The sequence below is a fragment of the Ambystoma mexicanum genome, chromosome 10, assembly GCF_040938575.1.
Source record: "Ambystoma mexicanum isolate Mex_15411 chromosome 10, UKY_AmexF1_1, whole genome shotgun sequence".
In the NCBI taxonomy this organism is placed as follows: domain Eukaryota; kingdom Metazoa; phylum Chordata; class Amphibia; order Caudata; family Ambystomatidae; genus Ambystoma; species Ambystoma mexicanum.
This window is the reverse complement of record NC_090932.1, coordinates 767,163,767-767,190,552: the sequence shown is the minus strand read 5'-3', so window position 1 is coordinate 767,190,552 and position 26,786 is coordinate 767,163,767.

Genomic DNA, 26,786 nt, shown 5'->3' with positions numbered 1-26,786 from the left:
GTCAGTGATACATTCTATACTCATGCACGAAATTAGGGGTCTGAAACCTCTGGGCTCTCCAGACGTTTTGGACTACAACTCCCATGGGCCTTAGCTAGCAAATTCAATGAGTTGTAGTCTAAAACATCTGCAGAGCTGTCGGTTGCAGGCCCCTCCACTAAATGGAAGAATCCCAAACGGTATTTAAAAAAGAAATACGAATAACAAATTACCACATGAGCAGTATGGACCTTTTTTTTCAATTATTCAAATGTTTTGGGAAAAGATGCAACATCTGTGGAAGCAGCTCGGTGCCTGCCCTTTCTCATACACCATTGCATGACCTCCCTTGGAAACGTTGCTTAACGTTCGGACCCATTGTGCTACCACAAGTTGTATAGTTCTGATTTATGAGCAACGCCTACACTCCAATATTGGTCATATATGGTGAGAATTCACAAGTAGTAGGTGGATATTACTTGACATTTCAAATCATTCCTTAGATGTGCGAAGCAAAATTTGGTTGGGTTAAACAGAAATCACAACACGCTGAACAGCCAATACAAAAGAAGGATAGCGCATGCTATGCCGTAACCTTCCTTTGAGTTGTGCTTAATTCAAAGCTGTATTCAAATTTGAAACCGTCATTAGAAACGCACACGTGTGCAGGATTTATGCAAATGCACACATTATAAGACCACTTTTTTATTTAAATAATAGTACATGACAGTTCCTTAAGTAGTATTTACAGTACATACTTCAAATTGAAAAAAAGGGCACAATATCACAATGCTTAGGACAGAAACAGTGCGTTCTTATCTCCCCTTATTCCTTGAAGCCCTGCTTGCTTGTGATGACCTTCAATCAGCGTTTCCATGGCAACTAATAGAATGTGTTGATAACGTGATGAACACTTGTGTTATTGTCCTTGACTTTCAAGAATAGTTGGACCCATACACTTCCATTCTTAACATTTCAAATATCCTTTAAACAGTACTCAAAGCCTTCAATGCCTTTTTATCATTAGTGCACTGAACCTGAGGGTATGAATACATCTTTTTCTAGAGAAGCTTTTTAAAATGGATTTCACAACAAAATGCCTTGGGGCTAGAATGGCCGAGAGTAATAGCTCCACTCTATGTGCGATTAAGCGAAATGTTAAACATTGCCACAATGTAATTTGACGTTACACTTAAGTAATGGACTCACACTGGCAGTTTTGAAAGGAGTACATTGAAAGAGATGATAGAGTTCTTGTTTAAACGCACACAACAATGGCAAGAACCTTTTACAAAAAGGATAGTAAAAATCCCGATAACATGTTATCCTGTGTGTGTTAAATACATAAGATTAATTTGCTACATCAATGCGTGTACTAATTCACTAATCCTATTTTGTAGAGGGCTCACAATCTTGCTTTTAAAAGAAAGGGTTCCCCCCCAGACAAAGTAGTTCTAATCCCTGTATCTCCACAATGCTGTCCAGTCATTTGGTCGACTACAAACTGGTCGACTGCAATATGGTCGACGTCATTTGGTCGAAAACCAAATGGTCGAATTTTTTTTTTTATTATTTATATATGTGTTTTGTGGGTTTTCGTGTAGAAAAAAAAAGAAAGAAAAAAAGGGGGTTAGGGGGGGGACCCCCCAAAAAAACCCAAAAAAGGGGTAAAAATAAAAAAAAAAAAATTTGACCATTTGGTTTTCGACCAAATTGATTCGACCAGTTGTCCAGTCGACCAATTGTTTTCGACCAAATGACTGGCAACCCTCCACAATGCCACCGGGTTTTACTCTGTTTTAAATAGGTAATGTGCTGGGCTATTACGCTTAGCTTGTCACACACCAACCAACCTCATATTAAGACTGGTGTATTCAATAATTTCCACTTTGCTCACTACTCTTCTTCCAGTGCTTCAATCTATACGGTCAGAAGGCCTACATTTCCTGTGGGTGTAGTCAGCACAATCATATCCCTACACTATCCCTCATCCCTCCCCTCACATCCCGATACTACCTACACATTGTATTTAGTCAATAACCTTCAGTGTGACCTGCACTTGTTTTAACCTGTATACCCCTGATCTTTTTTAGTTTTGCTGAAGACACCTAGTGTGGCATCATGATTGGCATGGTCAAAACGAGCATCCATCTTGAAATGGCAACTTTCCAATCCTAACCCAATATGGGATTCTTGCTGTACTTTAGCCTTCCCTGGACCCTGATTTGTATGCATGGAATGTTGAGAGCGACTGACATGGAATGCTGAGTGAGAGAATGTTATGTTATGAGTGGTTCTGTGAATTAGTTGAGAAGATCGGGTGACTGAGAGAGGATGCTGGTGGATGTTTCTGTCCCTAGACAAAAGTGCAATGTACCTTGTACCGTGTACGTGGAGCATGAACACAGTAAAAATGTTACATGCTCCTACAACGGTATCAGTGTCATGGACCCGCTACAACATTGGCGACGAGGATGCTGGCTGTGCTGGGGGGACAGCACCATGAAAGGGACATTCACTGCCCCCCAAACTGTGAGAAGATCCTCTTTCAGGTAGGAGCACTGCGAGCTGCAGTGGGGACTTGTGCGGCCCAGCTATATGAAATATTGAAGCAGTGCCTGGGTCAGGGGCCCACTGGTCTCTGAGGGGCAGAGACAATGCCCCTGCTAACAGAGGACAAGGCAGCACAGAGTATTGGAGGGCCCTTGGGCTCATTGACTTGGAAAAAAGGGAGATAATGCATTAGTGGCTACTGTTGCGCCAGGGCCTTGTGTTAAATAAGCCCACATAGAGAAGTTGCAGCAATTGAGACTTGGAAGGCCATGTCTGCTACAGGCAGAAAGTGACTGATTTTGGGGTGAAGGGCATCTAGAATTCAGTAAACTGGGTCTGTGCTGCCAGGTAGAGCCATTTCCTGGTGCTGTGTGAGGCTGAGGTGCCAGATTACGCTGTTAGGGGCTGTGCAAAGAGCGCAGAGGACAGTCGATATGTGGGTGTAGGAGTCTTCCCTTCTTGACCAGAGAAGCTGGGAGGAAAGGCTGAAGAGTGCCTGTTGCTGGTTGAGGAGGGCCTGCGTTTGCAGGACGGAACAGAGTCGCTGTGGGAGTCGGTGCTGGGTTGGTCAGAACCTCCCAGGGGTCGAGAGCAAGTGCAGCAGGAGGACTGTTCTGATGTTGGTGACCATTGCGGCGGAGAGCACTGTCCGCCTCCGTGTCTTGCCCATAGTGATGACGTCAAGGAGAATGCCTGGAGTGATGGTGTGGTGAGGATGTCACTGTTAACGTTCGCTCGGACAGAACAACGGAACAATGACGAAAAGGGAGACAAAAAAGAACCCTACAACGTTCAGAGACGTTGTAGCGTGGCATCCATTTAGATTATGGTTCTTTCTTCTAAAGTGCTGTGGTGACAGGAGGAAGAAGCCGCATAAAGATGTCTGTTTAAAAATAAGGAAGGGAAGCAGACGGCAAAATGAAGATGGAGCCGTGTCGCACAACCGTGTGGCAAAATTGGAGGCCACGGCGCACAGCCGCGTGTAAGCCGTTAAGGAAAAGAATGCCTGTTGAAGTGTCTTGCCAGTTAGTGCAACTGTGGAGTAGGATTGGCAACAACGAGGGTTCGCTGCCACCACAAGAATAGGAAAAGGTATTGGTTGTCTGTAAGAATAGGTCAGGTGGAAGGATGGAGACACCATGCCCACCGAAAGTGAGACATGGAGCTCTGTTGCAGAATGTCCCGATTGGTTTGTGAATTAATTATTTTATGACTTTCGAAGGTCGCATTCAAGGATATGTGGTTCAGGAGTTATTTTAATGCCGACTGTGTTGATATGTCGATTGGGAAAAGTGTCATATATTGATACAGCAGTTCTTAAGCATGACATATGGCGAAGTTAGTTCTCTCGTGAGGTCTTTAGGATGAGTATCTTGTACGTTGAGTGCAAGTTGTCAGCAGTTTGCATGTTGTGGCCTCCGTGAGTTTGATCAAATGTGCTGTGACAGTCTATAGGATGTTTAGTAATGCTTTAATGTTTTCTTAGAGGTTGGACTTTTTAAGACAAGGATCTTTTTTAAATTGTTATAGTAATGTGCTAGTATGGATGCATGTCAAGACAGTAGAATATGTCTGAGTTAGTTATGTTTTAACAGTTTCTTCCTACAGTTTGGACTTTATAACATCCCAGTTAAGGCATGGACTTCCTGGTGCAGAGTTGTAATTACATTTTTGCATTTATGTGTTTTAGTGAGCACTTTGATTGTGTGTTGCTGTGGTTTTGGATGATGTGTGGTTCTGCTTGGCTCCCTGAAATAGAGATGTTGTAGTGTGGAATGTGGTCCTTTGGCACAGGCGTCTTGTGGGGTATCAACACAGGAGCACTCTTGAGTGTTTTTCAGTTGTGGGGTCGGTTACTGGGGTATTTGGAATACCTTGCTGTGTTGAAATGGGGCACATGTTGGGTGGGCATTCTGTGAGCTGTGAGTGAATGTTGATGGGTTTTAAGGGGGACTAGTATATGGTGACTGTGGGTGTACTGCATGTTAGGCAGGTGTGGTGTGGGGCTGGAAGCCTGATGTTGTCTGAGAGATATGATGTGGTATCATTTCTTAGATTGTTGTCTCCCTCTTACTCAGTAAATAAAAGGGGGAGGCATTGTATGGTTCACATTGTCCTATTAGGAAAGGACGGTTGCAGGGTTTGTGTGGGTGCATTGTGGAGAGATTTAGTCCTGAAGTTGAGGGATGTACATGGGTGGGGACTGTGTGTGTATGTATGTATGTCCTTTGCTTTGTGGGCGCTGTCTTGTGTTGTTGAAGGGGAAGATGTGTTGTACTTTAGCCTTCCCTGGACCCTGCTTTGTATAATGGAATGTTGAGAGTGTCTGACGTGGAATGCTGAGTGGGAAAATGTTATGAGTGGTTCTGTGAATGTCAGTTGAGAAGATGGGGTGACTGAGAGAGAATGCCAGTGGATCTTTCTGTCCCTAAGTACTTACCTGAAGTGCCTTGTACCTTGTACCTGGAGCATGAACACAGTAAAGATGTTACATTCTCCTACAACGGTGTCAGTGTCATATTTGGCCAGGGACCCGCTACAACAATTCTAAATGGCAAAACATCTAGTACAAAGTTTCAAAGCTTCATATATATACATATGTTACATGGCCCTTGGTAGCTGCTGCGTAGTTATGGTTAAGTTGCTAAACTCATAGGAAGAGCACTTTTTCGGCGGCTTATAACTTCGCTCCCCCTGGGCGAATCCTCACCAAACTATGCAAAATAAGTATATGACCGGCTCTGAATTTGTTCGTCAAGTTGAGCGAGGTTTCGTGCAGGGGGTGAAAAGTTATAGGGGAGGTCTCAATATTTTTTTTTCAATAGACTGAATGGGGAAAAACTTTGCACACGGCTACAGCCCGAATGGCTGGACAGATTTTCACCAAATTTGCGCCAGGAGCAGGGGCTTGCGTCAGAAAGCATGCCTTTGTGTGTTTGGTTGAAATAGGACCAGTAATTATTTTGCTAAACATTGAAATGTACGTCCCAAATAATTAGTGATATCTGGGTCCGCTTTGCGCACCCATTTTCCTGTTCGCTCCACGGACAGATGTCTCATTGGCCTGAGGTACGCCGTGCTGCCAGAAAACTGTGGACACGGCCGGTGGTTGGCTGGAGGGAAGCGGGCTGTGACTCAAAGTTCTTGGGAAATGCTGCCATGGTGTATCGGAGGACAGTGTTGCGGTGTGTGTGGCAAGGGTCTACTCTACTGTGTGCATGGCCGGGCCTTTTGTATGTAGCAGTCTGCAAACTAAAAATAGTCATATCTGGAAATGATCTGCCGTCCTATTTCCCTGTTCGCAGCACGATCAAACGTTTGATTGTACTGCAGTGTGCGGTGATGGGATGTGTGAAAAGTGTTCCATGCCGGCGGTATGTTGTATGGGAAGACAATGCAGCGGCAAAAGTATCTGAAAATCATAGTATACAGCATCTGGAAGTGGGAAGAAGGGATGGAAAGGGTGCAGCAGTGAGAAGAACTTCACGTGATATATATCAATATACAAGAAGACAGTGGTCTGACAGCGATATCCAGTGGCAGGCACATTTGCTTAAGTGGAGTGCATTCCACTACACATGACGATGTAAACATAGCGTGTGCTATGGTGTGATGTGTGAGGTAAGTTTGTAGCCCCTTGGCTGCATTCCTGCATCCCTACCACAAAAAATGATGTTTACTGGTTGAAAAGGTAAGTCCTCTGGTTGAAAGTAGGTGCCACATTGTTGCTTATTGTGTCACATTTGGCTGCAGTGCACACAATGTTGGTTGCATGTGTGTGGTTATTGCTAGAACAACCTACAGTTGTCGGTGTATGGGTAGAGATGGTGCAGTGAGCAGTTATGCAGTGTGTCCAATGAGTGTATTAACGTAATAGTCTACATATGGAAGAGGTCCTGGTGCAAATGTTTCTTGTATATGCTTGTGTAGGGTCCATTGCGCAGATTAGTAAGTGTTGCAGCGCAGTATGCACCATTGGTTCTATGCATGTACTACAGTGGTGGGAGCAGGCTGAATGTTGTTAAGATTGTCTTGTTTGGTTGCCATGCTTATAATTGTTTCTGATTGGAAGTGGGTAGTGGTTCCAAACACAGTGGTATGTTGCTGCATTACGTTAAGTGGAGCACATGTCCTTGCGTCTCTGCTTTATGGTGTGGCGGTTGGGTGGAAGTGCTGATGCGTATGTTGGCTTTGTGATATTTGGCACATGCGTACCTGGTCGCCTGCATGGCTCTGTTATGTTGTGGTCAGTGTGGCCTATGCCTAGACTGTTGGGTTCATGGCCATATGCCATGCACCCATCAGTCTAAGCCTTAATCACAGCCTCCACAACATAATGCAACACTGCAGTTGTTACTGTGCATGCTTTTGTAGTTGGTGAGTACGACACAATGGTTGCAGAGGACATTGTGCACTTGGTGGAACAGCAGAAGTGAGCTGCTATGTCTTCATTACAGCCTGTACAATATAATATAATGCAGCAATGCAGGTGTTACTGTGCATGCATTTGGAGTTGGTGAGCAGCACAAAATGGTTGCGCAGGGCATTGTGCACTTAGTGAAACAGCAAAAGTGAGCTGCTATGCGTACATTACCATATGGTGTCCAACATTGTCCCTGTTGACCGACAGAGAGCCACATGTCACCATTAGCTTTGCTATGGGTAGACCCTTATAAGACTCTTCCTTGACAAAGCCTTTTACCGCATTGCGCCATGAAAGGAAGTCATCAGTATCAGAAAGTTGCAAAATGCAAAATGTACACAGCCATTCACATACCGGTATGCACAGGCAACACAATGTAATTGAGCAACGTATGTACAGATGTGGCCAGGGTGAAAGTTGGCAGGCCCAATTGCAGATGGGGACTGTATTATACATGAAATGAGAAGTAAAACAAAGGTTGCACTAGGGTGTTCAGTGTGTGTTGAGGCCCAGCGGTCAGTGATGGTAGAGCAATGGCAGAAAGGGAGAACAATGGAGAACCCATGAAACATTCAACCTACACTGCAGTACGGTGTGTTGCATGTGCTAAACCTATAGACCCGTCCATGAATGGGTGGCCACCTTGCACTGGCAAAAGAGTGCTGTGGGGTGAAGTAGGTTTGACAGTGCTGTCCTTGATGTGTGGTTTGTGATCATTGCATAAAACGTTGCTTTTATGGTTATGGGTATTGGTTGCAATTATTACACTGTGTAGTATATGCTTGAACCTGATGGAGTGCCGACTCCTCCAGTGTGTCCTGTGGGATAAGTGCTGAAGTAGTGGATGCTTAGAAGTGACTAGGAGTGACCTGCATTTACCTGGCCACCTGTTCACCTGCATAAGTCTGTTATGTTGAGCTGGGTGTATGCCAAAAAGCTTGTAGCCCGTAGGCTAGTCACCGAAGAGGCTAGGTTTGCTTAATAGAACGCCACCATAACGCTGACATACACTTTTAAGTATGCATGTCTCCACAGATTGCGACATTGAAAACATTGTTGTGCAGGACCTTGTAGACGTGGCTGAACAGCACAAGTGATCTGATATGCGTCCGGTACATATGGTACCTGGTTTGTAATCATTGCATAAAATGTTGCTTTTATGTTTGTGGGGATTGGTTGCAATTCTTACACTGTGTAGTATATGCCTGGAAGTGGCTAGGGGTGAGGTGCATATACCTGGACATTTCTTTACCTGCATAAGTCTGTTATGTTGAGCTGGGTGCGGCTAAGGGCAACATTGTTGGGTGTATGGCAAAAGCCTGTAGCCCGTAGGCCAGTGACCGAAGAGGCTAGGCCTGCTGAATTGCATGCCACCATAATGCTGACATGCACGTTTAAGTATGCATGTCTCCGTTGGTGTCGACGTTGAAAAAATGGTTGTGCAGGAACTTGTAGACGTGGTTGAACAGCACAGGTGCCCTGATATGTGTCTGGTACCATATGGTACCCATTATGCCACCACCTTGCACATTAGGGAGCCACATGGCGCTACTTGTGGTTGATATCAGTTGCCTTTTGCACCACCCATCATATGTTATGTTTCTGGATTGTGGTATGTGGGAAATGTTCTCTTTCATGAGGCCATTATGTTGTGCTGGTTGTAGGTAAGGCCTAGAGTATTGGGTACATGGCCAAGGGCTGTAGGCCGTTGGTTATGCACCCAAGAGCCTATCCCTTGACAACAGCCAGCATTCCATACTGCAGCCATGTACAGTTCCCTCTGTTTGTCCCCGAGGATGGTGACCTTTGAATAATGGATGCGGAGAGCATTTTACTCTTGGTGGAACAACCAAAGTGAGGTGCTATGCATTTGCTGGCACATGCTGTAGGTAATTGCATGTGTTGCACATTAGGCTGTAATTTGCCCACAGCTACAGGTCAGGAGGTGTTTTAAAAACAGAAGCATGTGTGCCTTTATGTGCAGTGCTGTGAGGTTCAGCACCGACTATGACAGCATTAAGGAGCAAGATTTGCACTGGGTGCAAGGAAATTGAATTTGTTTGCCCTCCATTGGCAATGCTGTTTTGTTTGCCACTCTGCACACAGCACTACATACAATCCTGTAGAACTGTAAGAGAAGCATTGACGTTCAGTACATACAAGTGTGAGGAGGAGAAGGGAACAGAAACGCATCAAAAGACATAAAAAACAAAACAATGGACCTCATTACGAGTCAGCCGGTCCAGAAATAACAGTGGCGGTAAACCCGAGTTGATCCCGAGTTAGACCTGGCGGGAGTAACGCCACCCGCCTGCAGACGGACGTAGAAACACCGGCACAATTACAGCATGGTTCCGTTGTTTCCACTTCCCCATTCCCATGGAGTCCTATGGGACTCCATGGAAATGGGGACTTACAGAATTCCGCATCCGGAATTCCCGTGTCACCTGGTTCGTAATGCCCCGGTGATTCCGGGAATCACGGAGGCGGAATGGTAATACGAGTCCGGCGGTAACCTGCTGGTTTTTTCGGCACGGTTACCGCCGGACTCGTAATGAGGCCCATGTGTAATGAAGCATGTACATAAAAAAAAACAGGACAAAAAAAGTTTAAAAAAACATTTATTTTCTGAGACAGTACTACAGACGCAACTCCTTATCCTGTTTTACATTTATCCCCCCAACCCACCCCTCAACCCCCCTCCCTCCCTACCACAAAAAGTCAGCGGTTTACGCTGTACGTTTCGCTTCCATGTGTCACATCCAGCCATTTTCTGGATGGAAGCCATGGAAAGGAAACTGCAGAACAAAATACATTGTTTATAAGGTTGGTGGGTTAGGTGTGTACTCAAAAAGTGTACCAGAAGGTTTTTTTGCACAAAGAAGTGCAGAAGGCTAAGGTGGAAGTGAGCAATGTAAGGAGCAGGCAGCCTGGGTGTATGCATCAAATGTATGTATTTCTTTGGAGTTAGTAACATGCAAGGTGAGCTGCGTGTGCCCAATGTTTTTTGACAAGTGTGCAGTAAGGGGGGTAGTGCAGAAACCAAACAACAACATTGCAGTGTACATGGTAAGTGGCAGACATCCCACTGTTGTGCATGCATTGTGTGTATGATATAATATGATGTGCGATTGTATGCTACGGTATTCGTAATGTGCACACTCACACGTGTAGCAAACCACAACGAGGCAAAGGAAGGCAAACAGAGGAGAGACAATGACCCTACTAGGCCAGGTGTGACTTAGATCGCTCAAGTGCATAGGTGGAGGGACGGAAGGTACAGTACATGGGAAGAAGAAGAAATGACCATTAAAAATATGGGCCAATTGTTCCAAGTGTACAGATAAGTGCACACATGAGGTGGTGGACACAATTTTAGGCATACATGAAACAGTCCTCAAGTGCAGGGTTTGCTAGAAAGCCAGTGTAGGGGTTAGCCTGACAGGGGGAGGTAACATGGGTCCGATATCACAGAGTCGTCAGGTAAGTAGTACTGATTAAGTGTACTTCATGTAGTTAACTGGGGAGATGAGCAGAAACAGAAGACGCGAAGTGAATGACTTTGAGGTGCTCTCGGAACCGGCAATGGTTCCCCTCAAGTGTCAAGGAGGCGGGGAACATGTTACAAAGGGAGGCTCAGGTGAAAAAGCCCATCTACCAACAACAGTTTTTTTGTAGAAGCATGTGACCTTGATGGAGTTGGAGACAGATGAGGGAAGAGCTCACGCACGCATGTATATAGGGAGTTAGATTTTAAGATATTGGGGTCGCAGGGACCAGAAGACGTCTGCATAATGCATAGTCTTCTCCCTTTACTGCTTGCAGCCACTGGGAGCTATTGGCGACATTTCAGTGCAGGACAGATACCATACCAAGTCACGCACTCCTCTTCTGGATGCGTTGCAGAGGGCAGAGAGTGCAAGGGGGCACATTTAAAAAGAGCCTGCTGTAATAGTGCAGCCTATCCAGAAGTACAGCTGTGCAGACAACGATCGTTTGAAAAGTTGCTTTCCCTGGGTACGATACAATTAATGCTGATATTGATGCCATTTCTGTACACTTGATGTAGGAGGTGGGTTAGTGGGAAAAACATTTTGTACCATTGTGGGAAGCAAAGCAAGCAATTACTGTGTTGATATTAGACTATATGATGTGGCTCAATTAGAACTTTGCAAGCACATATCACTAACGTGCTACTTCACTGTAAGGGATGGAAAAAAACAGTATGCTTCTAAAGACCGTAATTACCGCTCAGTGGCAGTTAACATGCGCAGAGGTACATATAACAAAGTAATACGCATAGTGCAGAAACATTTTTGGTACCTTAAATTTGTGGTAGTGGGTGCACAAGTGGATGAATGTGGATGCACACATTTTGCAATCTATTACCGAAATTTGTACTGGAGGTGCTGGCAAGTGACAGTACAGTAGCAGGCTGATTTTCTAAAGGTACCTATGAAGTGTTGTGTAGCACAGCCAGTGCTAGATGGTAACGGCTTGGATGGTATTGGTGGAATCGTGTGTGCCCATTTACCTGTACCCAATGAGGTGGTGCTTGACAAAAGGCAGTGGAAAAGGGAAGAAGGACTGGTACTGGTTTGCTGGGGTGCGGCCCTCTTGGTACTTTGGGAACCGCATGTGCTAGAATCTGCGCTTTTTATGTTGTCCAACGAACATGGGAGTTTTGGAATTATCCAATCAGGTGCTGTGGGTGTGGTTCACAAGAAGGGGCGTTCACACTGCTGTACATTATTCTCTGCGTAGTGAGGCTGGTTGACATGGCGAAACCTATTGTGTTGCCTACCGGTGATGCCTTTCTACTACATCTGCACGAGTATGCCCGGGAAATAAACTTTGCTGGGAATTTCGGGTTGGAAGCAGTGGTTGCATTGTGGAACGGTGTCTTTAAGTGCAGTTTCGCTGACATAGATGCACTTTGCAAAGACCTGGCAAGTTTCGGTAGAGGCGACGTGATTGTCATCCACTACGGCGGGATGCATATGGGTTACATGTCTTGCTTAGGCTTTTTCCATCGACTAAAGAGGTTATTAAAGTTAGTGACAAGGCTTTTCCCCACTGCCAAGGTGTTTTTCTCATCGAAAACACCACGAAAAGTGTGGGCCCTTGATCATGGATGTTGTTCCGAGCCAGATGCAGGAAGGTGTCTCATCAACAGAATGCTTTTTTTTCCACTGCTGGGATGTTCTTCTGCAACAATGACCTCATTAGTCGTGGAATTTTTCCAACCAGATGGCATTTCTTTGTCGCCCACTGTTAATGCTGTTTTGTATGCCCGTCTACAAGATGCGGTGAAGAGTTTACCTTAACAATGTCCACACAAGAAAACAGAAAATAAAAAAAGGAAAAGAAGATCTTCTTCTAGAAGCCTTTAAAATATGAAAATTAATAAAGCTCTTTTAGGAGCCGCCCCTTATAACAAACTTCCCCTACCCTGGCTGCACGTTATGCCCCCACGCTTGCACGCAGTACGAAAGCCCCATACGGACATTTTCAGGATGGCGCCGATGGAAATGGGACTATGGAGCGACAGGGATTACGTAATCACATATCTGGCCAGGCTGTGTACGCAGAGGACTATTGCACAGAACTGATACTGTTACATGCAGACCTCTTCAATGTCATTGGTGGAAGCATGTGGACATTTTTAACAGTACGCAATGACAGTGTGCTGCAAAGAAGAAACTGGAAATGCAAGAAGAAATGTTTGTGCTTCATTTGGACAAGGCAATCGCCTTACTTGGGTACTGTCCCCGAAATGAGGGCACAAGCGTACCGTTTGGTGTGGTCGCCTAGTCACGTTGGCACTGGTGTTGTTACGCAGCCAGAAAGGCACATCCGGTGACTTTGAGGATGGCGGCTATGGAAATGGGTTTGTACAGGCACAGGGATTGCGAAGCTAGATTTGTGGTTGCGGTGTGTACACAGAGGGCTGTTGTAAACAACTAATACTGTTACATGGAGAGCTCTTCAATGTTATTGGTGGAAGCATGTGCAACTTTTTAAGAGTATGCAATGTCGCTGTACTGCAAAGAAGGCACTGCAAAGGGAAAAAGTAAAGTTTCAGCTTCATCCTGACAAGGCAGTCGCCATCCTTGGGTAAATGCATGTGCGTATACTCCCCTTTTTCTGCAAGCTACATATGAAATTGGGACAATGGGGACTGTCGCTGTTGTGGGTGTGGGTGACAGACAGGGAGATTCATAATTTTCTCCACTACTGTGCGTATTCATCCAGAGTGAAAAGGTGGGTGGTAGTTGCAGACACACTGTAGGACACCACTTTTAGCCATCCCACCATTGCGAAAAGTGAAATGCACCCAATGTCTTCTAGAAATGGTTTCAAGAGACACTCTTTTACCCCAGCCTACCCAGGCATGTCACATGTATTTTATTTATTTGCATTTTTAAAGCACTCACACAGCCCGGGGGCATCGAGGCGCTGTTACAGGAATATGTCGTAGTTGCGTATTTATAACCCGCTTAATACCCAGAAGTTTCTAAGCGCAGGGATCCAACCTGTGTTGCTTCGTGTCATCTTGTTTCCAAGGCGAGCACGTTGCCACTGAGCTATCCTCCCGGGACATGTATTTGTGACATACTGCTCAAGAATATTCAGAGGCTCCCCGCAGTGTTTGTGTACCATGTGCGGTCTAACTGATTGTATAGAAAACTGAGTGATATCTTATGAAAGTCGCTAATGCACTTTGCACAGACACCCACCAGTATATGTGTATCTTGTGAGGTCTGAGGGACTGTGTAGGAAAGTCAGTGATGTCTTATTTGAGCCTTTATGCACCTTTCACAAACCCCCACTACTGTATCTGTTCCTTGTGAGATCAGAGTGATATAATTTTATAAAGACCTTATACACAATCTAATCTTTTAACCAGTCCGAACACACAAGAATACAATCAATGTACAAATGAAAATCAAATTTAAAGCACACACTGTCCTAACAAAGAAACTCCTGCTCACGACCACCAAGGAAAGAAGTATCTACTTCTTCCACTCCATCAAAGAAACATTGGATTATGAAACCCATTCCATTCAACCAGTACAAAAAGCATTGATACATTTTATGGTGAAATTTAAAACAAAAAGCCAAATCATAAGTAGGATAAATCAACATAAGAGTACTTTGCACCTCCTGAAGATCTGCACTTTGTGGTGAAACACGTGTAGAGGACTTTTTCTTGAATAACTAAGGATTGTTTTCTGGAATTATTTTGATATAGATGTGTCATAATGTTTAATTACAGGTTGTCCCAAATTGACATAGTTGTGCTTGTTTGGCAGTAGTTGGTGTGGGATCCAAATGTAGCTCCTGCTAACTGTTGAGTGTTAAGCTAGGAAGGCCCTTCTCTGCTACACGTAGCATGTACATTGCTCCCAGCTCTCCTGATTTTGGAAACCTGTATTGTATGTTTGCCCATATTTTGGCCCCATTTTTCTGATGCTTACTTATTTCAATGTAACATTACAGTTTGTAACACCAAGTACACTTATTTTTTGTTAAAAAGTGTGAGCTTTGTTAGGCCTGTACAAAACCAAATCTGTTGGATGTCAAGGTACTCTTTGCTATTTAAAAAGTTACTGCATTTACCTACTGAGTACACTATTAACCCTTTCATTACTTGCTCGTTTTTACTCACTGACATGTCGTTTGTTTTACCAAGACCTATTAAAATGGTTCATTTGTACAGAAATAGTACATGTTTCTGGATCTTATACATTGTTCACTAGGTTTCATCGAGTTCTAAAAATCAAATGTGAATGGTGAATTACATTGTTGTTATAGATATGTTTCAAGAGGAAATAGGGTTCTGCTAAGGAAGAAACTGGTGACACTATGTACATGTCACTCATTTGGTACTTCCCTTTATCATGATGGGTCAGAGGATATGGGATGGAGCTCACAAGGCACTCCACTCCTGTGATCTCTTGAAGGCCATAGCCAACCGAGGTCATTTCCTGTGATGTCATAAATTGAAAGTTAATGTGAAATATTTTCCTTTGATGTTATGTACTGTCATTACATTACGTGAAGTTGATGTGGCATCATTTCCCGTTATGTCATCAATATGGTACGATTGTTGAAACGTTAACATCCCTACACACTTTTTGGACACAGAATGTTGGCATCTATGATTTGGGACGACTGTCCGCTGGACATGTTTTGGATGCACTGGGTGTACTATGCACACTGTTGCTAATTTTCTACACACTAATAGCGCGCAACACGTGCCCTGACTATTTTGGGAAGATGCTGGCAACTTATAGGGTGCACCATGTGGGATGCTTATTTGCATACCTATCTGTAGGATGTGGATGCACGCCCGACCACATTAACGTTCCTTCACATATGCTGCAGAGTGCTGATGTTACCAGGATACCAGGATACAGAGGCACATATACACACGCCTGCACTTGCAGTATGTACAAACGTCCATTCCCACATGCATTACCAAGTGGTGGACAACATGCAGCCATGCGGAGCCTACTGGCATCGTAGGGATGCATCCATTGTGATTGTGGGTATTCCGTAGGACACTTATCTTTTGCTTAATTGCAAGCATTGCAAGGAGGACTGTGTGCCGCCGAGTCTGAACGCCATTTCAGGAAAAAAAGCATACCACTCAAACACTTAGCAACACTATCATTATTAATGTTCTCTTTTGCACATTCCTACAACCCATTATGGAAGGGAAGGGGCAGCCCAACTCCATACTTACTGTGGGGAAATGCGGTTTTGTAGAACTTGTTTGTTAGGGAAGGAAGAGATTGCTGTGTCACTGTCACGTTTCCCATGACACGATTTTTGAGGGGATGGCGGCCTGCAACATGGGGAAGGAGTATACGTGCAGGTGTGCCACAGCCATTTCATTTTGTCCAAAACATTTGTTTGTGCACCTTATCTTAAGGGTTTATATTATAATAACTTAATAAACCAGCTACTATCTGTATATAAACAACAGATTTGTCACGTACTAACCTCACAGATTGCACGAAATGCTTATATGAAATTAAATTACAGTGCTAAACTTATGAAGGCAAACTATTGTTCTTAACTATTTTTATAATGTTTCATAAATAAAATATGTGGTATGAAAAAATTGGTGAACCCATGCTTTCTATTTTAAGTGGTTTGAGATAGAGTAACCGCCATAGCTGTTGGCCTCTAATTGAGCGGGTTTAGAAAGGGGTAGTTGATTTGACCTGTTCACCTTTGAGTAACGCAACTTGTAAGGGGGCACAATTGCTCCCCATTTTCATTTACTTTGCCTTCCAGCGTCTCCTTTGTGCTAGTTGCGCAGTTTCTTTCCTCTGCTATGCCCAAATGATGTTGTGTAAGGATTGCAGCTTCTACTGCCTTGCTTTCCTTTCCAATATGTTTTGTTACAGAAAACAGAATGTGTTTGCTGTACATGCAGGAATATATAGTACATAATGTACGCTTCCCACTCCAGTGCGTACCAATGGGGTTACTGTACAAAGTCATTCTGTTATGAGGGACATTTCTTTCCACAACTCGAAGGTGCTTAGCATTGCCGCATTACAAAAAGACACATTACACAAATGTACTATTGCATACTGCAACACCTGTGCAATCATTAGAGACTGTTCTGCTTCCTTACTATATTGTACCAATGTTTTGCTCTAAGCTCTTGCCAATCGTTACTCTGCCCCTTACTTCTTTGTTCTCATGTACAGTAGCAGTGCGGTACGATTGGTGAAGGGAGAAGTTAATTCTGTTGTTTATGCATTCCCTTATGGTATCTTCCCAATGTCTTTCTCCTGTTTTCTTTGTACGTACACAATTTCTACACCTATTCCATTTTTTTCTCTTGCCATTTTTTGCCATGCTGCTGTTTTCATATAATTTTTGCGTTTGGTGGTGTAAGAGAGCAGGTGCCTTCCTGAATAGGTTGGATGCCACGCAAAGTGCGCAACCAGATGCATAGTCTGCAACCTCTTTCTGCTTTACCATGCTGCCAGCAGTTTCATTATGTTGGAGAGTTCTTCTTTACAAACTAAGCATATCCTGCTAACGACCAATGAAATTCACTGGCAAAAAACGTTGTTAAAGGAACGTTATGGTTAAGTTGCACTAGCAAAAACCTATGCAATTCAATGGACAAACGTTGTTACAGGGACGTTATGATTACAGGTAAAACCGAAAAAAATAACGAAATTAGCAAGTTATGGTAAGCTAAGCAATCATAACTCGTGCCACCATTGGGCACTGCAAGGACTAACACCCATGACATCAAAGATGCTATCACAAATCTCATTGATGACATCACTGATGACATCACATATCTGGCCCACTTATTTGTGTTCACTGCGATATCTAAGCCAGGTGGGTGGGTTCACTGACAGTGAGAATATGAAAATTGAAAAGGTGCTAAATATCTAGACGTTAACCTTCTTCTATTTTCTTAAAGTACTTACTTTAGGGTTTGCTCTCAGGCCATGGTGCACGTACATAGGGCAATAAGCAGACCTCAAACAGACAAATCATTTGTATACATGATGATGAACTATAATGTTATTGACATTTTCTGCTGATGTTGTTTCTTTCTTCCTTACTTTAGTTTCCCTGTATGTGCCTCTGTTTTGTATACATTGTGGGATTTCATATCTATTCTTTGTACTAGCACACGTGTGTAGTGCGTTTTAAATTGTTAATTATGTTTTCCATGTTTAACATTACTCAAAACTCTGATAAGGTAGCATTCATAATTTTACTATCCAAATTTACCAGACTAAAATATTGTACTTCTATGGTGCATGATGCAACCATTGCCTATGTGTATGTACGATTAGGTTCCTGTATTAACAACGACACTCGAATATCATGTTTTTGTTTAGATGAGTACATATTTTAATATATTAAGTAGTTCATAATAGCTCTACCAAGCACCCCTCACACCTTGTTACCAATATTATAAACACAACCCCTTGTAGGGACTGTTTATCAAAATTAATTTCATATGTGATGTCATCAGTGATGTCATCAATGACATTTGTGATGTCATCTTTGATGCCCTGGGTGTTAGTGTTAGCAGTGCACAGTTGTTCCATGAGTTATGGTTCCTTAGCTTACCATAACTGGCGAATATCGGCTGTTTTTCGGTTTTACTTGTAACCATAACATCCCTTTAATAAAGTTTTTTGACTGAATTTCATGCGTTTTTACCAGGGCACCCTAATCTGCTTCAACTTCCTAATATCATACTCACCCCCAATATATCAGCATTTTCAGCCAATCTAGAAAGTTTCAAGTAAAAACTGTGCCATTGCCCGCCTCCCAGTAACATTCTAAACACTTCTATCAACTTTCTACAACTTTTTACACCGTTTTTTCTTAGTAAACGTTAGTAAACGACTTACGTCATCGTGGACTACCTGGACAGTGTCACATGACCAAGCGTGCGCTGTGTGATGACGTTTTAGCGAACGAGTCCGCACTTCGTGAACTGGTCTGTGCTTCACGAATAGTTAGAAACTGCATTTTCAGCTGATCTAGAAACTTTTAAGCTAAAAGTTTACCATAGCACAGTTCCTAGACCTATTCTTACTGATTTCCTATTTGCAATCAAGGAGAGAACACATGATTAGCACAACTGCTATTTAACTCCAAAAATGTCATCAGCCATGGCCATTCCTCCTCCCTAGCAGCCACCAGCAGCAACACCACCACCACCAGCTGGGGGGGCCAGCCAACGGAAAAAGCGCAATAATACAGAAAACAATCAAGAGGACCAGGAATATGAGATAGAGGAAATGCCTACCTCCAGCGCCCAGAGAGTATCATGGGTGTGGAGGTTATTTACCACGATTGGGGGTGTACCAAAGGCAAAGGCTACAGGGTGAAATGCACTGAGTGCAACATTGTACTCAGTCGCAGACAAACTAAGCAGTACTCCTATGGGACCACATCCATAACCTGCCACACCAAATCCAACCCCCTGGATGCTCTGAGAAAGGCTGTTCCTTTCTCAGGAAGTAGTAGACTATCTTTCTCTACCTCATCTTCCTCAACCAATACTGCCACCACACAGGCTACTCCTGTGGGTCACACAATCCCACCTGCTACCTTGAAGCCATAAAAGAGGCTGTTGATCCATATCTTTCCAAGACAACAGTACTCTGTATATACTGCAACACACCACTGTGCGGGGGGGGGCAGTTTCAAAGTGCTTTCAAGGCTGTAATCAAGGAGCTTGAGAAACACTGCCACCTACCTTAGATTTAATGCACACCCAATATCGTCTTCTGTCTACCTGCCCCTTAATATCTGTGGTTGGTGCCCCTTCCCTCATTTCCCTCCCCACCTTACTTCCTGGCCTCTCCTGCAAAAAACAAAATTAAAAAACAACAAAAAAGGTTTCTTTAGGATCCACCTTTCACAGTTAAAAAATAGAAGTAACAGAAATAAGCTGATAGACTCCATCTACATTACATTTTTCAGTACAGTAGTTAGACTCAATAAGATTCTCCAACATTCCCATTAGCATGTTCTACTATGCTAATGGAAATAATGGACAATTGTATACTAGAGAAAAAGAAGAAAACATAGAAACAATTTTCTGCCCCAAATAACTCTCTGTAGCATATAATAAGGATCATAATCATGGACCTTCATGACTATATGCGGTCTCTGCAGTCCCGTCTCCAGGCCTTGCATCATTAAAAAACCCAGATTGCACATGCACACCATTGCACAAAACAGCCCTTCTACGATTTTTACTGTTATGTTTGTAACACTCCCTCATTGCCTGCTTTCAAACAGTCACACATCTATCCACCAATCAGTTCAAAAGAGAACTCTGTATATAACCCCATCAACACATTAAATTTCCACACACCAACTGCCACTTAAGAATGTTCTACATATCTTTTGAAACTGTATTTCCCTTGCTTATCCCAAAAAATGTACAGACTGCTGCATTGTGCAGTAAGATAAGTGCATGAATGGAAAGGGGAATATGGATTGGCAAGTGTTGATAGGAGCCAAGATGGGAAGTGCCAAGAGATGCTGACTACATATAAGGCCTGGAGCCTGTGAGCTTTATGAGGGGCCAGGCCACCAGTCTCAGCGGCAGTGGTATGAGTTAGCAGGAAAGGGATTAAGTAAAACAGGAAGAGAAAAGCTGAGTTTTCAGAAATTTCAGGAACTGTAGGAAGTCCAGCTGAAGTATAAAAGTAGCAGGAAGGCTGTCCCAAAGAGAGGCACCTGCCAAAGAGAGAGACATGTCTACCACTCTCTGTTTCAAAAAGCGTTTGACAAGCTGACAATTGGAGATAGAAAAGCAGAGGGCTCTAGCAGGGCGTTATTTAGGGAGACAAAATTGGAGATATTGTAGTCCCAGGCTGCAGAAAGCTATGTCCATAATACAGTGGATCCTGCTTTTCATCCTTGCAACCACCAAGAGCCAATGTACACATTTTAGGGCTGCAGCGATATGATCTCTGGACTTGAGGCCAACGATAATTCTTGCAGCCCTATTCTACATTAGCTGAAGGGGGCATAGACAACAAAGGGGGGGGTTAAGGAAGCTGCTGTTACAATAGTCCAGCCTACAGAGGCCCAAGGTTCTAGAGACGTTAAGCTTCTGGGGGAAGGCGAGGAACGGTAGAATGTCTGTAAGGAGGTGAAGCTGAAAGTGGGCTTTCTTTACAAGCTCCAAAATGTAAGGAGTAAAGGAGAGAGAGGACTTAAAGATGACCAAAATATTTTTGGCCTCACAGGATGGTGAGAGTAAAGGGCCCAAAGAGTGCGGCCAGAGGGTAGGAGAAAAACAGGGCACAGTTGTCACAATAAGAAATAACTCTGTCTTACTCGCATCGAGATAGAGATTATTAGCCGCACACAATGCCTCGATGGTGGTCAGACAATCAGGGATAAAAAACAAGGCGAAGAAATTAGTTGACTGAAGTTTAAGGAAAGCTGTGTGTCATTAACATAACAGTGAAATAAGAAAAGAAGAAGGACATCAGGTGAGCCAGAGGAATGCAATAGATATTTAAGAGCCACAATAATAGGATTGAACCCTGGGGTACTCCGCAGGTAGACAATGAGTTGGTGCAGTAGTAACAGCCAAGTTGCAGCAGGGAAGGGCAGTTAGTAAGAAAAACCTGTCCAATGCACGGTCCATGATGCTAGAGTTATCATGTAACTGTTTAGTGAGGATAACATGGTTGTCTGTGTATAATGCGGGGGAAACATCAAGGAGCACTATCCTCAATTGTCCTGCCATCATAAATGCTATATACACTTCAATTATATAATTCCACCATATTACAAATACTGTATACTCCCCACACAGTACCTATAATTACTATACACATATTACTCTAGTGTGTTCGTGTGTAGCCAGTGGCTGGATTCATGGCATAACACAGTACACCTTCAAATAACAAAACTCACCGCAAATGATGTCCGCAGACACTAAAATTAACCACAGACTGGGCATCATCTTCAAACCTTTTTTCACTTAGAAAAACAGCCCCATATACATTTATTGCCCTACCCCACCCTTTCCGGGCCAATTTCAGCCATCAAATAATCCCAAATGTGTTTTCCAAACTGTTTGTTGACAGCGTTTTCCCCGTCCTACTACAGTGTCCGCAGTCTCAGCGGCACCTGCATGCCCTTTTTCACCTATAAAAACAGCCCCATGTCAACTTTAGTCCACCCCCCCACCTTTTCCAGGCCCTCTCTCGCCCACCAAGGTACATGTTTGGTACAGCATTAGTCTGTGCTACATTGTTTTTGTATTGACATGAAATAGTGAATGTGTCATTGGGAAAAAAACAAAGTGGATTAAAACAACCCTATTGTAATTAATACAGTTTTTGGCATTTACACAGTTCTAAAGTATGTACATGTTACAGAATAGTTGTGTGTGGTAGCATGGACCAAGACGTTTTTCAGTAAGAATAACTGTTATGGCATATTTGAAGTGTATTACAATGAAGGATTTTTTTAATGTAGTTAGATACCTCTTAGAGTATTCTAACTGTGTTGGATTGTAAAAAAATGTATAGGGCCTCATTACGAGTAGCACGGTAAAAACAGGGTCATTACCGGCATGGCAGAACGGGCGGGTCCGTGCTCGTATGACCCCGCTAATAGCGGGTGATTACGAGTGCATGCGCGAACCCCCATGCCGGTAATGGCCATACCGGCATACTGCAAAAGGCCATTCAAACCCCCGATAGCGCCATCACGGGACCCGCCGATACCGCCACCGCCTAGGAGGAACCCCTAAATACAGACTCGGTAATACCAACATGCTAATACCGAGCTCGTAATCCCGGATCCGGAAATAACGTCATCGCGTCGGAATGGGAAATGGGCCGGTGGCCATTTTTAAAAACACAATCCATTGCAATCCTCCTAAACCACCAGTAGATTCCTGGAGAGCTCTGTGCCAATCCTTCCATAATGTCCAAAGCAACCAGGAAGACCACCCCCGGCTGCGGAAACAGCGATTTTCCGATGCAGAACTAAATATGCTAGCTGACACCTTTGCTGCACACGCAGACATCATAAAATCCCAGAGCCTGAAGCGTGAGGTGCAGCAGCAGAAAAAGGACATATGGCAGTAGGTAGCCCGTAAGGTGTCGGACGTAGGCACAACCCCACGTAGTGTGAAGGACTGCAGGAAGAGGTTGGATGAAATCCGCTTGCGGGTCTGTAACATCATGTCAAGCAACGGGAGGGAGGCCATGGCCACAGACGGGGGTCCCCACTCTCCTGTAAAAATGACCACCTGGGAGGAGACCACAAGCACCTTCATGAATCCAGAGACTGTCGAGGGATTTGGGGAGATAGAGATGGGTGCGGCATCATCACCAGAAGGAGGTGAGTTACCCTGCAGATCCCTGATGGGGAAACCATGATGTAGCACAAGTGATGTGGAAGAGAGTCTAGGCAAGGCAATGCATGCCCCAACACCCACATGGACACATACAAGTCCAGATGGCGGGCCAAACCCTGCCAGACAGAAATGCATGCTGAGTGCCAAATCCCATAACCAACACATAGCCAACATACATGGACCGTGCCCATGTAATACATCACACAAACCCCAAATCAACGGCATGCCACCTGCCATGCAGCAAATGCCAAAATGCCCCCTCAGACTACCCTGTGTGACACACCTGTAAGACATGAATGCATGATTATATGAATAATGAACAGCACCATAGTATGCTTCTGGCATGTAACACCATCACTGATGCCCTGCATCTCTTCTACCCCCCAGGCACTGATGGAGAAGATGCCAGGCAAGACACCACCGCCAGGGCATCCACGTCCCGCCCAAAGAAAATGGCTACTGCCACCACCACCTCCGGGGCCGCCAAGCAGGCCACACCTACTGCCAGTGTGCCTGACACACTCGAGACCCAGCAGCCCACACCCACACCAGTGGAAGGGAAGTCCCTTCAAGCACTGGCCACCACAGAAGATGACTATGAGGAGATTGTGGACCAGGAGGGAGTCACTGAAGTGACATGTCTACCCAACCCAAGCCCCGTGTCCACCCCCCCGCCCCACATTCAGCCCTCACCCACCTACAGCAGTGCTGATCGCCTGCCCCCATGATTCGGACCTGAGCCCCTTCCAGGAGGACAGCACCGAAAATGCAGGCCCTGTGAGTGCACCATCCACCACTCCTGCTCCCACCAACACCCTCGAGTCACGTCTGACGAGGGTGGAGGCCCAACAGGGGTCAATGTTGGAGATCCTGCAGCAATACATGGCAGATGACGAGGACACCAGGCGGGAAATAGCCACTGCCATTGCGGGGACCACTGCTGCTATTACCGCAAACACAGCCGCAGTGAATGCGTCGGCTATGCTGATGAGGGACTTCCTGGGGGCAATAACACAGGTACTTACTTCCATCCTGCTCCACATGCAGCGGCCACGCCCTGCAGCAGCCGTGGAACCTGACACCGACTCCTCATCAGCCACGACACCTGCTTCCTCAGCCCCCACCAGCCCTGTGTGTCCCACCAGGAGGAGTACAAGGCACACCGAAATGCTGCACCCGGACAGCAAAAAGTCCTGCAAGTAGTGTGGGCAGACAATGGGACTGGGACACATGGTTGGGGGTAAATGGGAGCATTTGGTGGAGTTTTTTGAGGGTTGGGAGTTTTCTGGGGGGGTTGGGAGTTTTCTAGAGGGGTTTGGGAGTTCACTAGTAGGGTTGAGGGGGGTTGTCACATTTTGGCTGTTTGATCCAATACAGCCGTTGCGAGAAGAAACATTCAATGGCTGGACATTGTTCATTTGGTGTGTATCCATTTATTGTATGACGATGTTCAGTGCCCAACTCCCAACATTCCCTGTGAGCATGTCCACATGGACCCACTGTGTCACTGACACATGTCTATCATAGTCCCTGTGGTTCAGAAGTATTCGTGGATCATTGATTGGCGTACTGCATGGCCATCCTGTGCATCACATACTGACAGGGGTGCTGCTTCACCTCCGTCTCCATCCTCATCATCCTCACCCGGAGCATGCATGTCAATGTCAGGTGGCAGTGGTACATTTTGTCCGGACGCACATGTTGTGCAGCATGACACAGGCCATGGTGATCTTTGCCACCTTCTCAGGCCTATAAAGGAGTGCTCCACTAGACCAGCTTAGGCAGCGGAACCACGCCTTCAACAGGCCAAAGGTCTGCTCAATCACAACATGGGTACGGGTGTGAACCCGATTGTACTCCTCTTCATGGCTGTTCTGCGGGTTCCACATAGGGGTAAGTAGCCACGGCCTCAAGGGATATCCTCCATCACCTGCAAGAAAATACAAATAGGTGTGTCACTCTGAGCTGCCACCTTCAGGAAGCACAGTCATGGCTGCAGCTATTTGGTGTGGACATGCACATGTCCCTGTACGTATGCACAAATGTTATCTAGATGCATACTATACTGCTATGAGGTGTGGTAGTCTGGATGGCATGCAATAGATGATGCAGGGTGAGATGATGCATGCTGAGGCGGATGTACTGTGGTTGTACTACAATGTTTAGCCTCCCAATTATGCTGCGTATTCTACACTGTGCATGGTCACACTAGCCACATGGCACAGTAGCGATCCTGTATATTCATGCATTGCTTGACATACACATGGTGGTCAGGTCGTGCGTCTCAAATGTGTTCTTTGATATGCATTAATGGTCAGATGTGCGCCAATGATGTGTCATGTTGGGGTTGGGAGGTTCAGGTCAGGTGTCATTAGCTCTGCGTGCGTTCTCCAATCACTGTCCATTCCCACCCAGGTGGGGTATGCATTGCAACACATCCCTACCCCATTGCACTGCCATGGACACTCAGGCAACTCACCAAGCAGCCAGGCACGTGGTCCAGCATGTCGCTCCATGTGACGGGGTAGCGTGGAGTTACGCAGCACCATGGCATCATGTGTTGATCCGGGAAATCTGGCGCAGCAATGTGTGATGATCTTGCTGGAGTCACATACCATCTGCACATTGATGGGGTGGAATTGCTTGCAATTGCGGTACACCACCTCTACGGCATGGGGGACTACCAATTCTAGATGGGTGAAGTCCAGGGCACCAACACAATTGGGCATGCCTGCCAGTGCATGGAGCCTACTTTGGTGTGGGCTATCTCCTGGGCAGTCTGTGGTAGGCATATGTGGGTGCAAGCGTGCTTCAGGAGGGCATCCAGCACTTGGGTCAGCATGCGTGAAAATAGTGGTTGTGAAATGCCATGCAGCTGCCCCACTGTATGCTGGTAGGTGCCTATGGCCAGGAAGTGGAGCACAGACACCACCTTTAGTAGCAGGGGGATGGCCGTGCGTATTTATATGAGGCTGGCAATGTCGTTGCCTATCATGTCCACTATGGTGGTGATGGTGTCCCGGTCCAACCGGTACAGGGTGTGGATCTGGTCAGGGGTTAGGTTGAATGGACTGAGTCTGATGCAAGGGATTGGCGGCTGCCTACGAGGGACTACTGGCTGCACTGGTGTTAATTGCTGGGCCTGTCTCACCCTCCTTCTCCTCCTGCGTCTCCTCTGTGCTGCCTGTTGTTGTTGCTGTAGTTGTTGTAGTTGCTGTTGTTGCTGTAGTTGTAGCAGTATTGGCATGTCCTCCAGCGCCATGATTGCAACAGCTAGTGGTAGCATTTTGGTGTAGGAAGGGGTGTGATGTGTGGGTGTACTCCTTTTATACTGGCCCAGACTCCATTGAGTCCACCTGTGGTGATTGTGTGCACCTGTGGCAGTTGGCTGGATTGCTGATTGTTGTTTGCCGGTGGTCCACTATGCCTGTATGGCCGGCATCGTGCAGCCCCTGATTACCGCCTTTGGGATGCCGGTATTTGCATGTCCGCGTGGGTCGTGATGTCCTCCTATTACCGGCATGCCGGTATTTGCTCCCCGAAGGGGCGCGTGTACGCGCACATGCCGGTATTAGGGGGCACGGTACTGGCGGTGCCGGTATTAGCGGGTTATGATATGATATGATATGATATGGTATTTGTAACGCGCCTATACACAAGTGTTTCAAGGCGCGACGAGGCAGGGAGGGGGGGAAACAAGGGGAAGACAGACAAACGATCCTACTAGGCCAGGTGTCATTCAGATCGCGCAAGTGCAGAGGTAAGGGGAAAAAGGAGAAAGTGCAAGGGGAGGAGGTGGGGGGGAAAGTGCAGTACAAGGTAATTAGCGTAAAAAAAAAATAATGAATAAAAGGGCCAGCTGGTGGCAAGTGCAAGGTAAGTGCAGAGCAAGTGCTGGGAAGGGGGCTGTAGGGATACAGT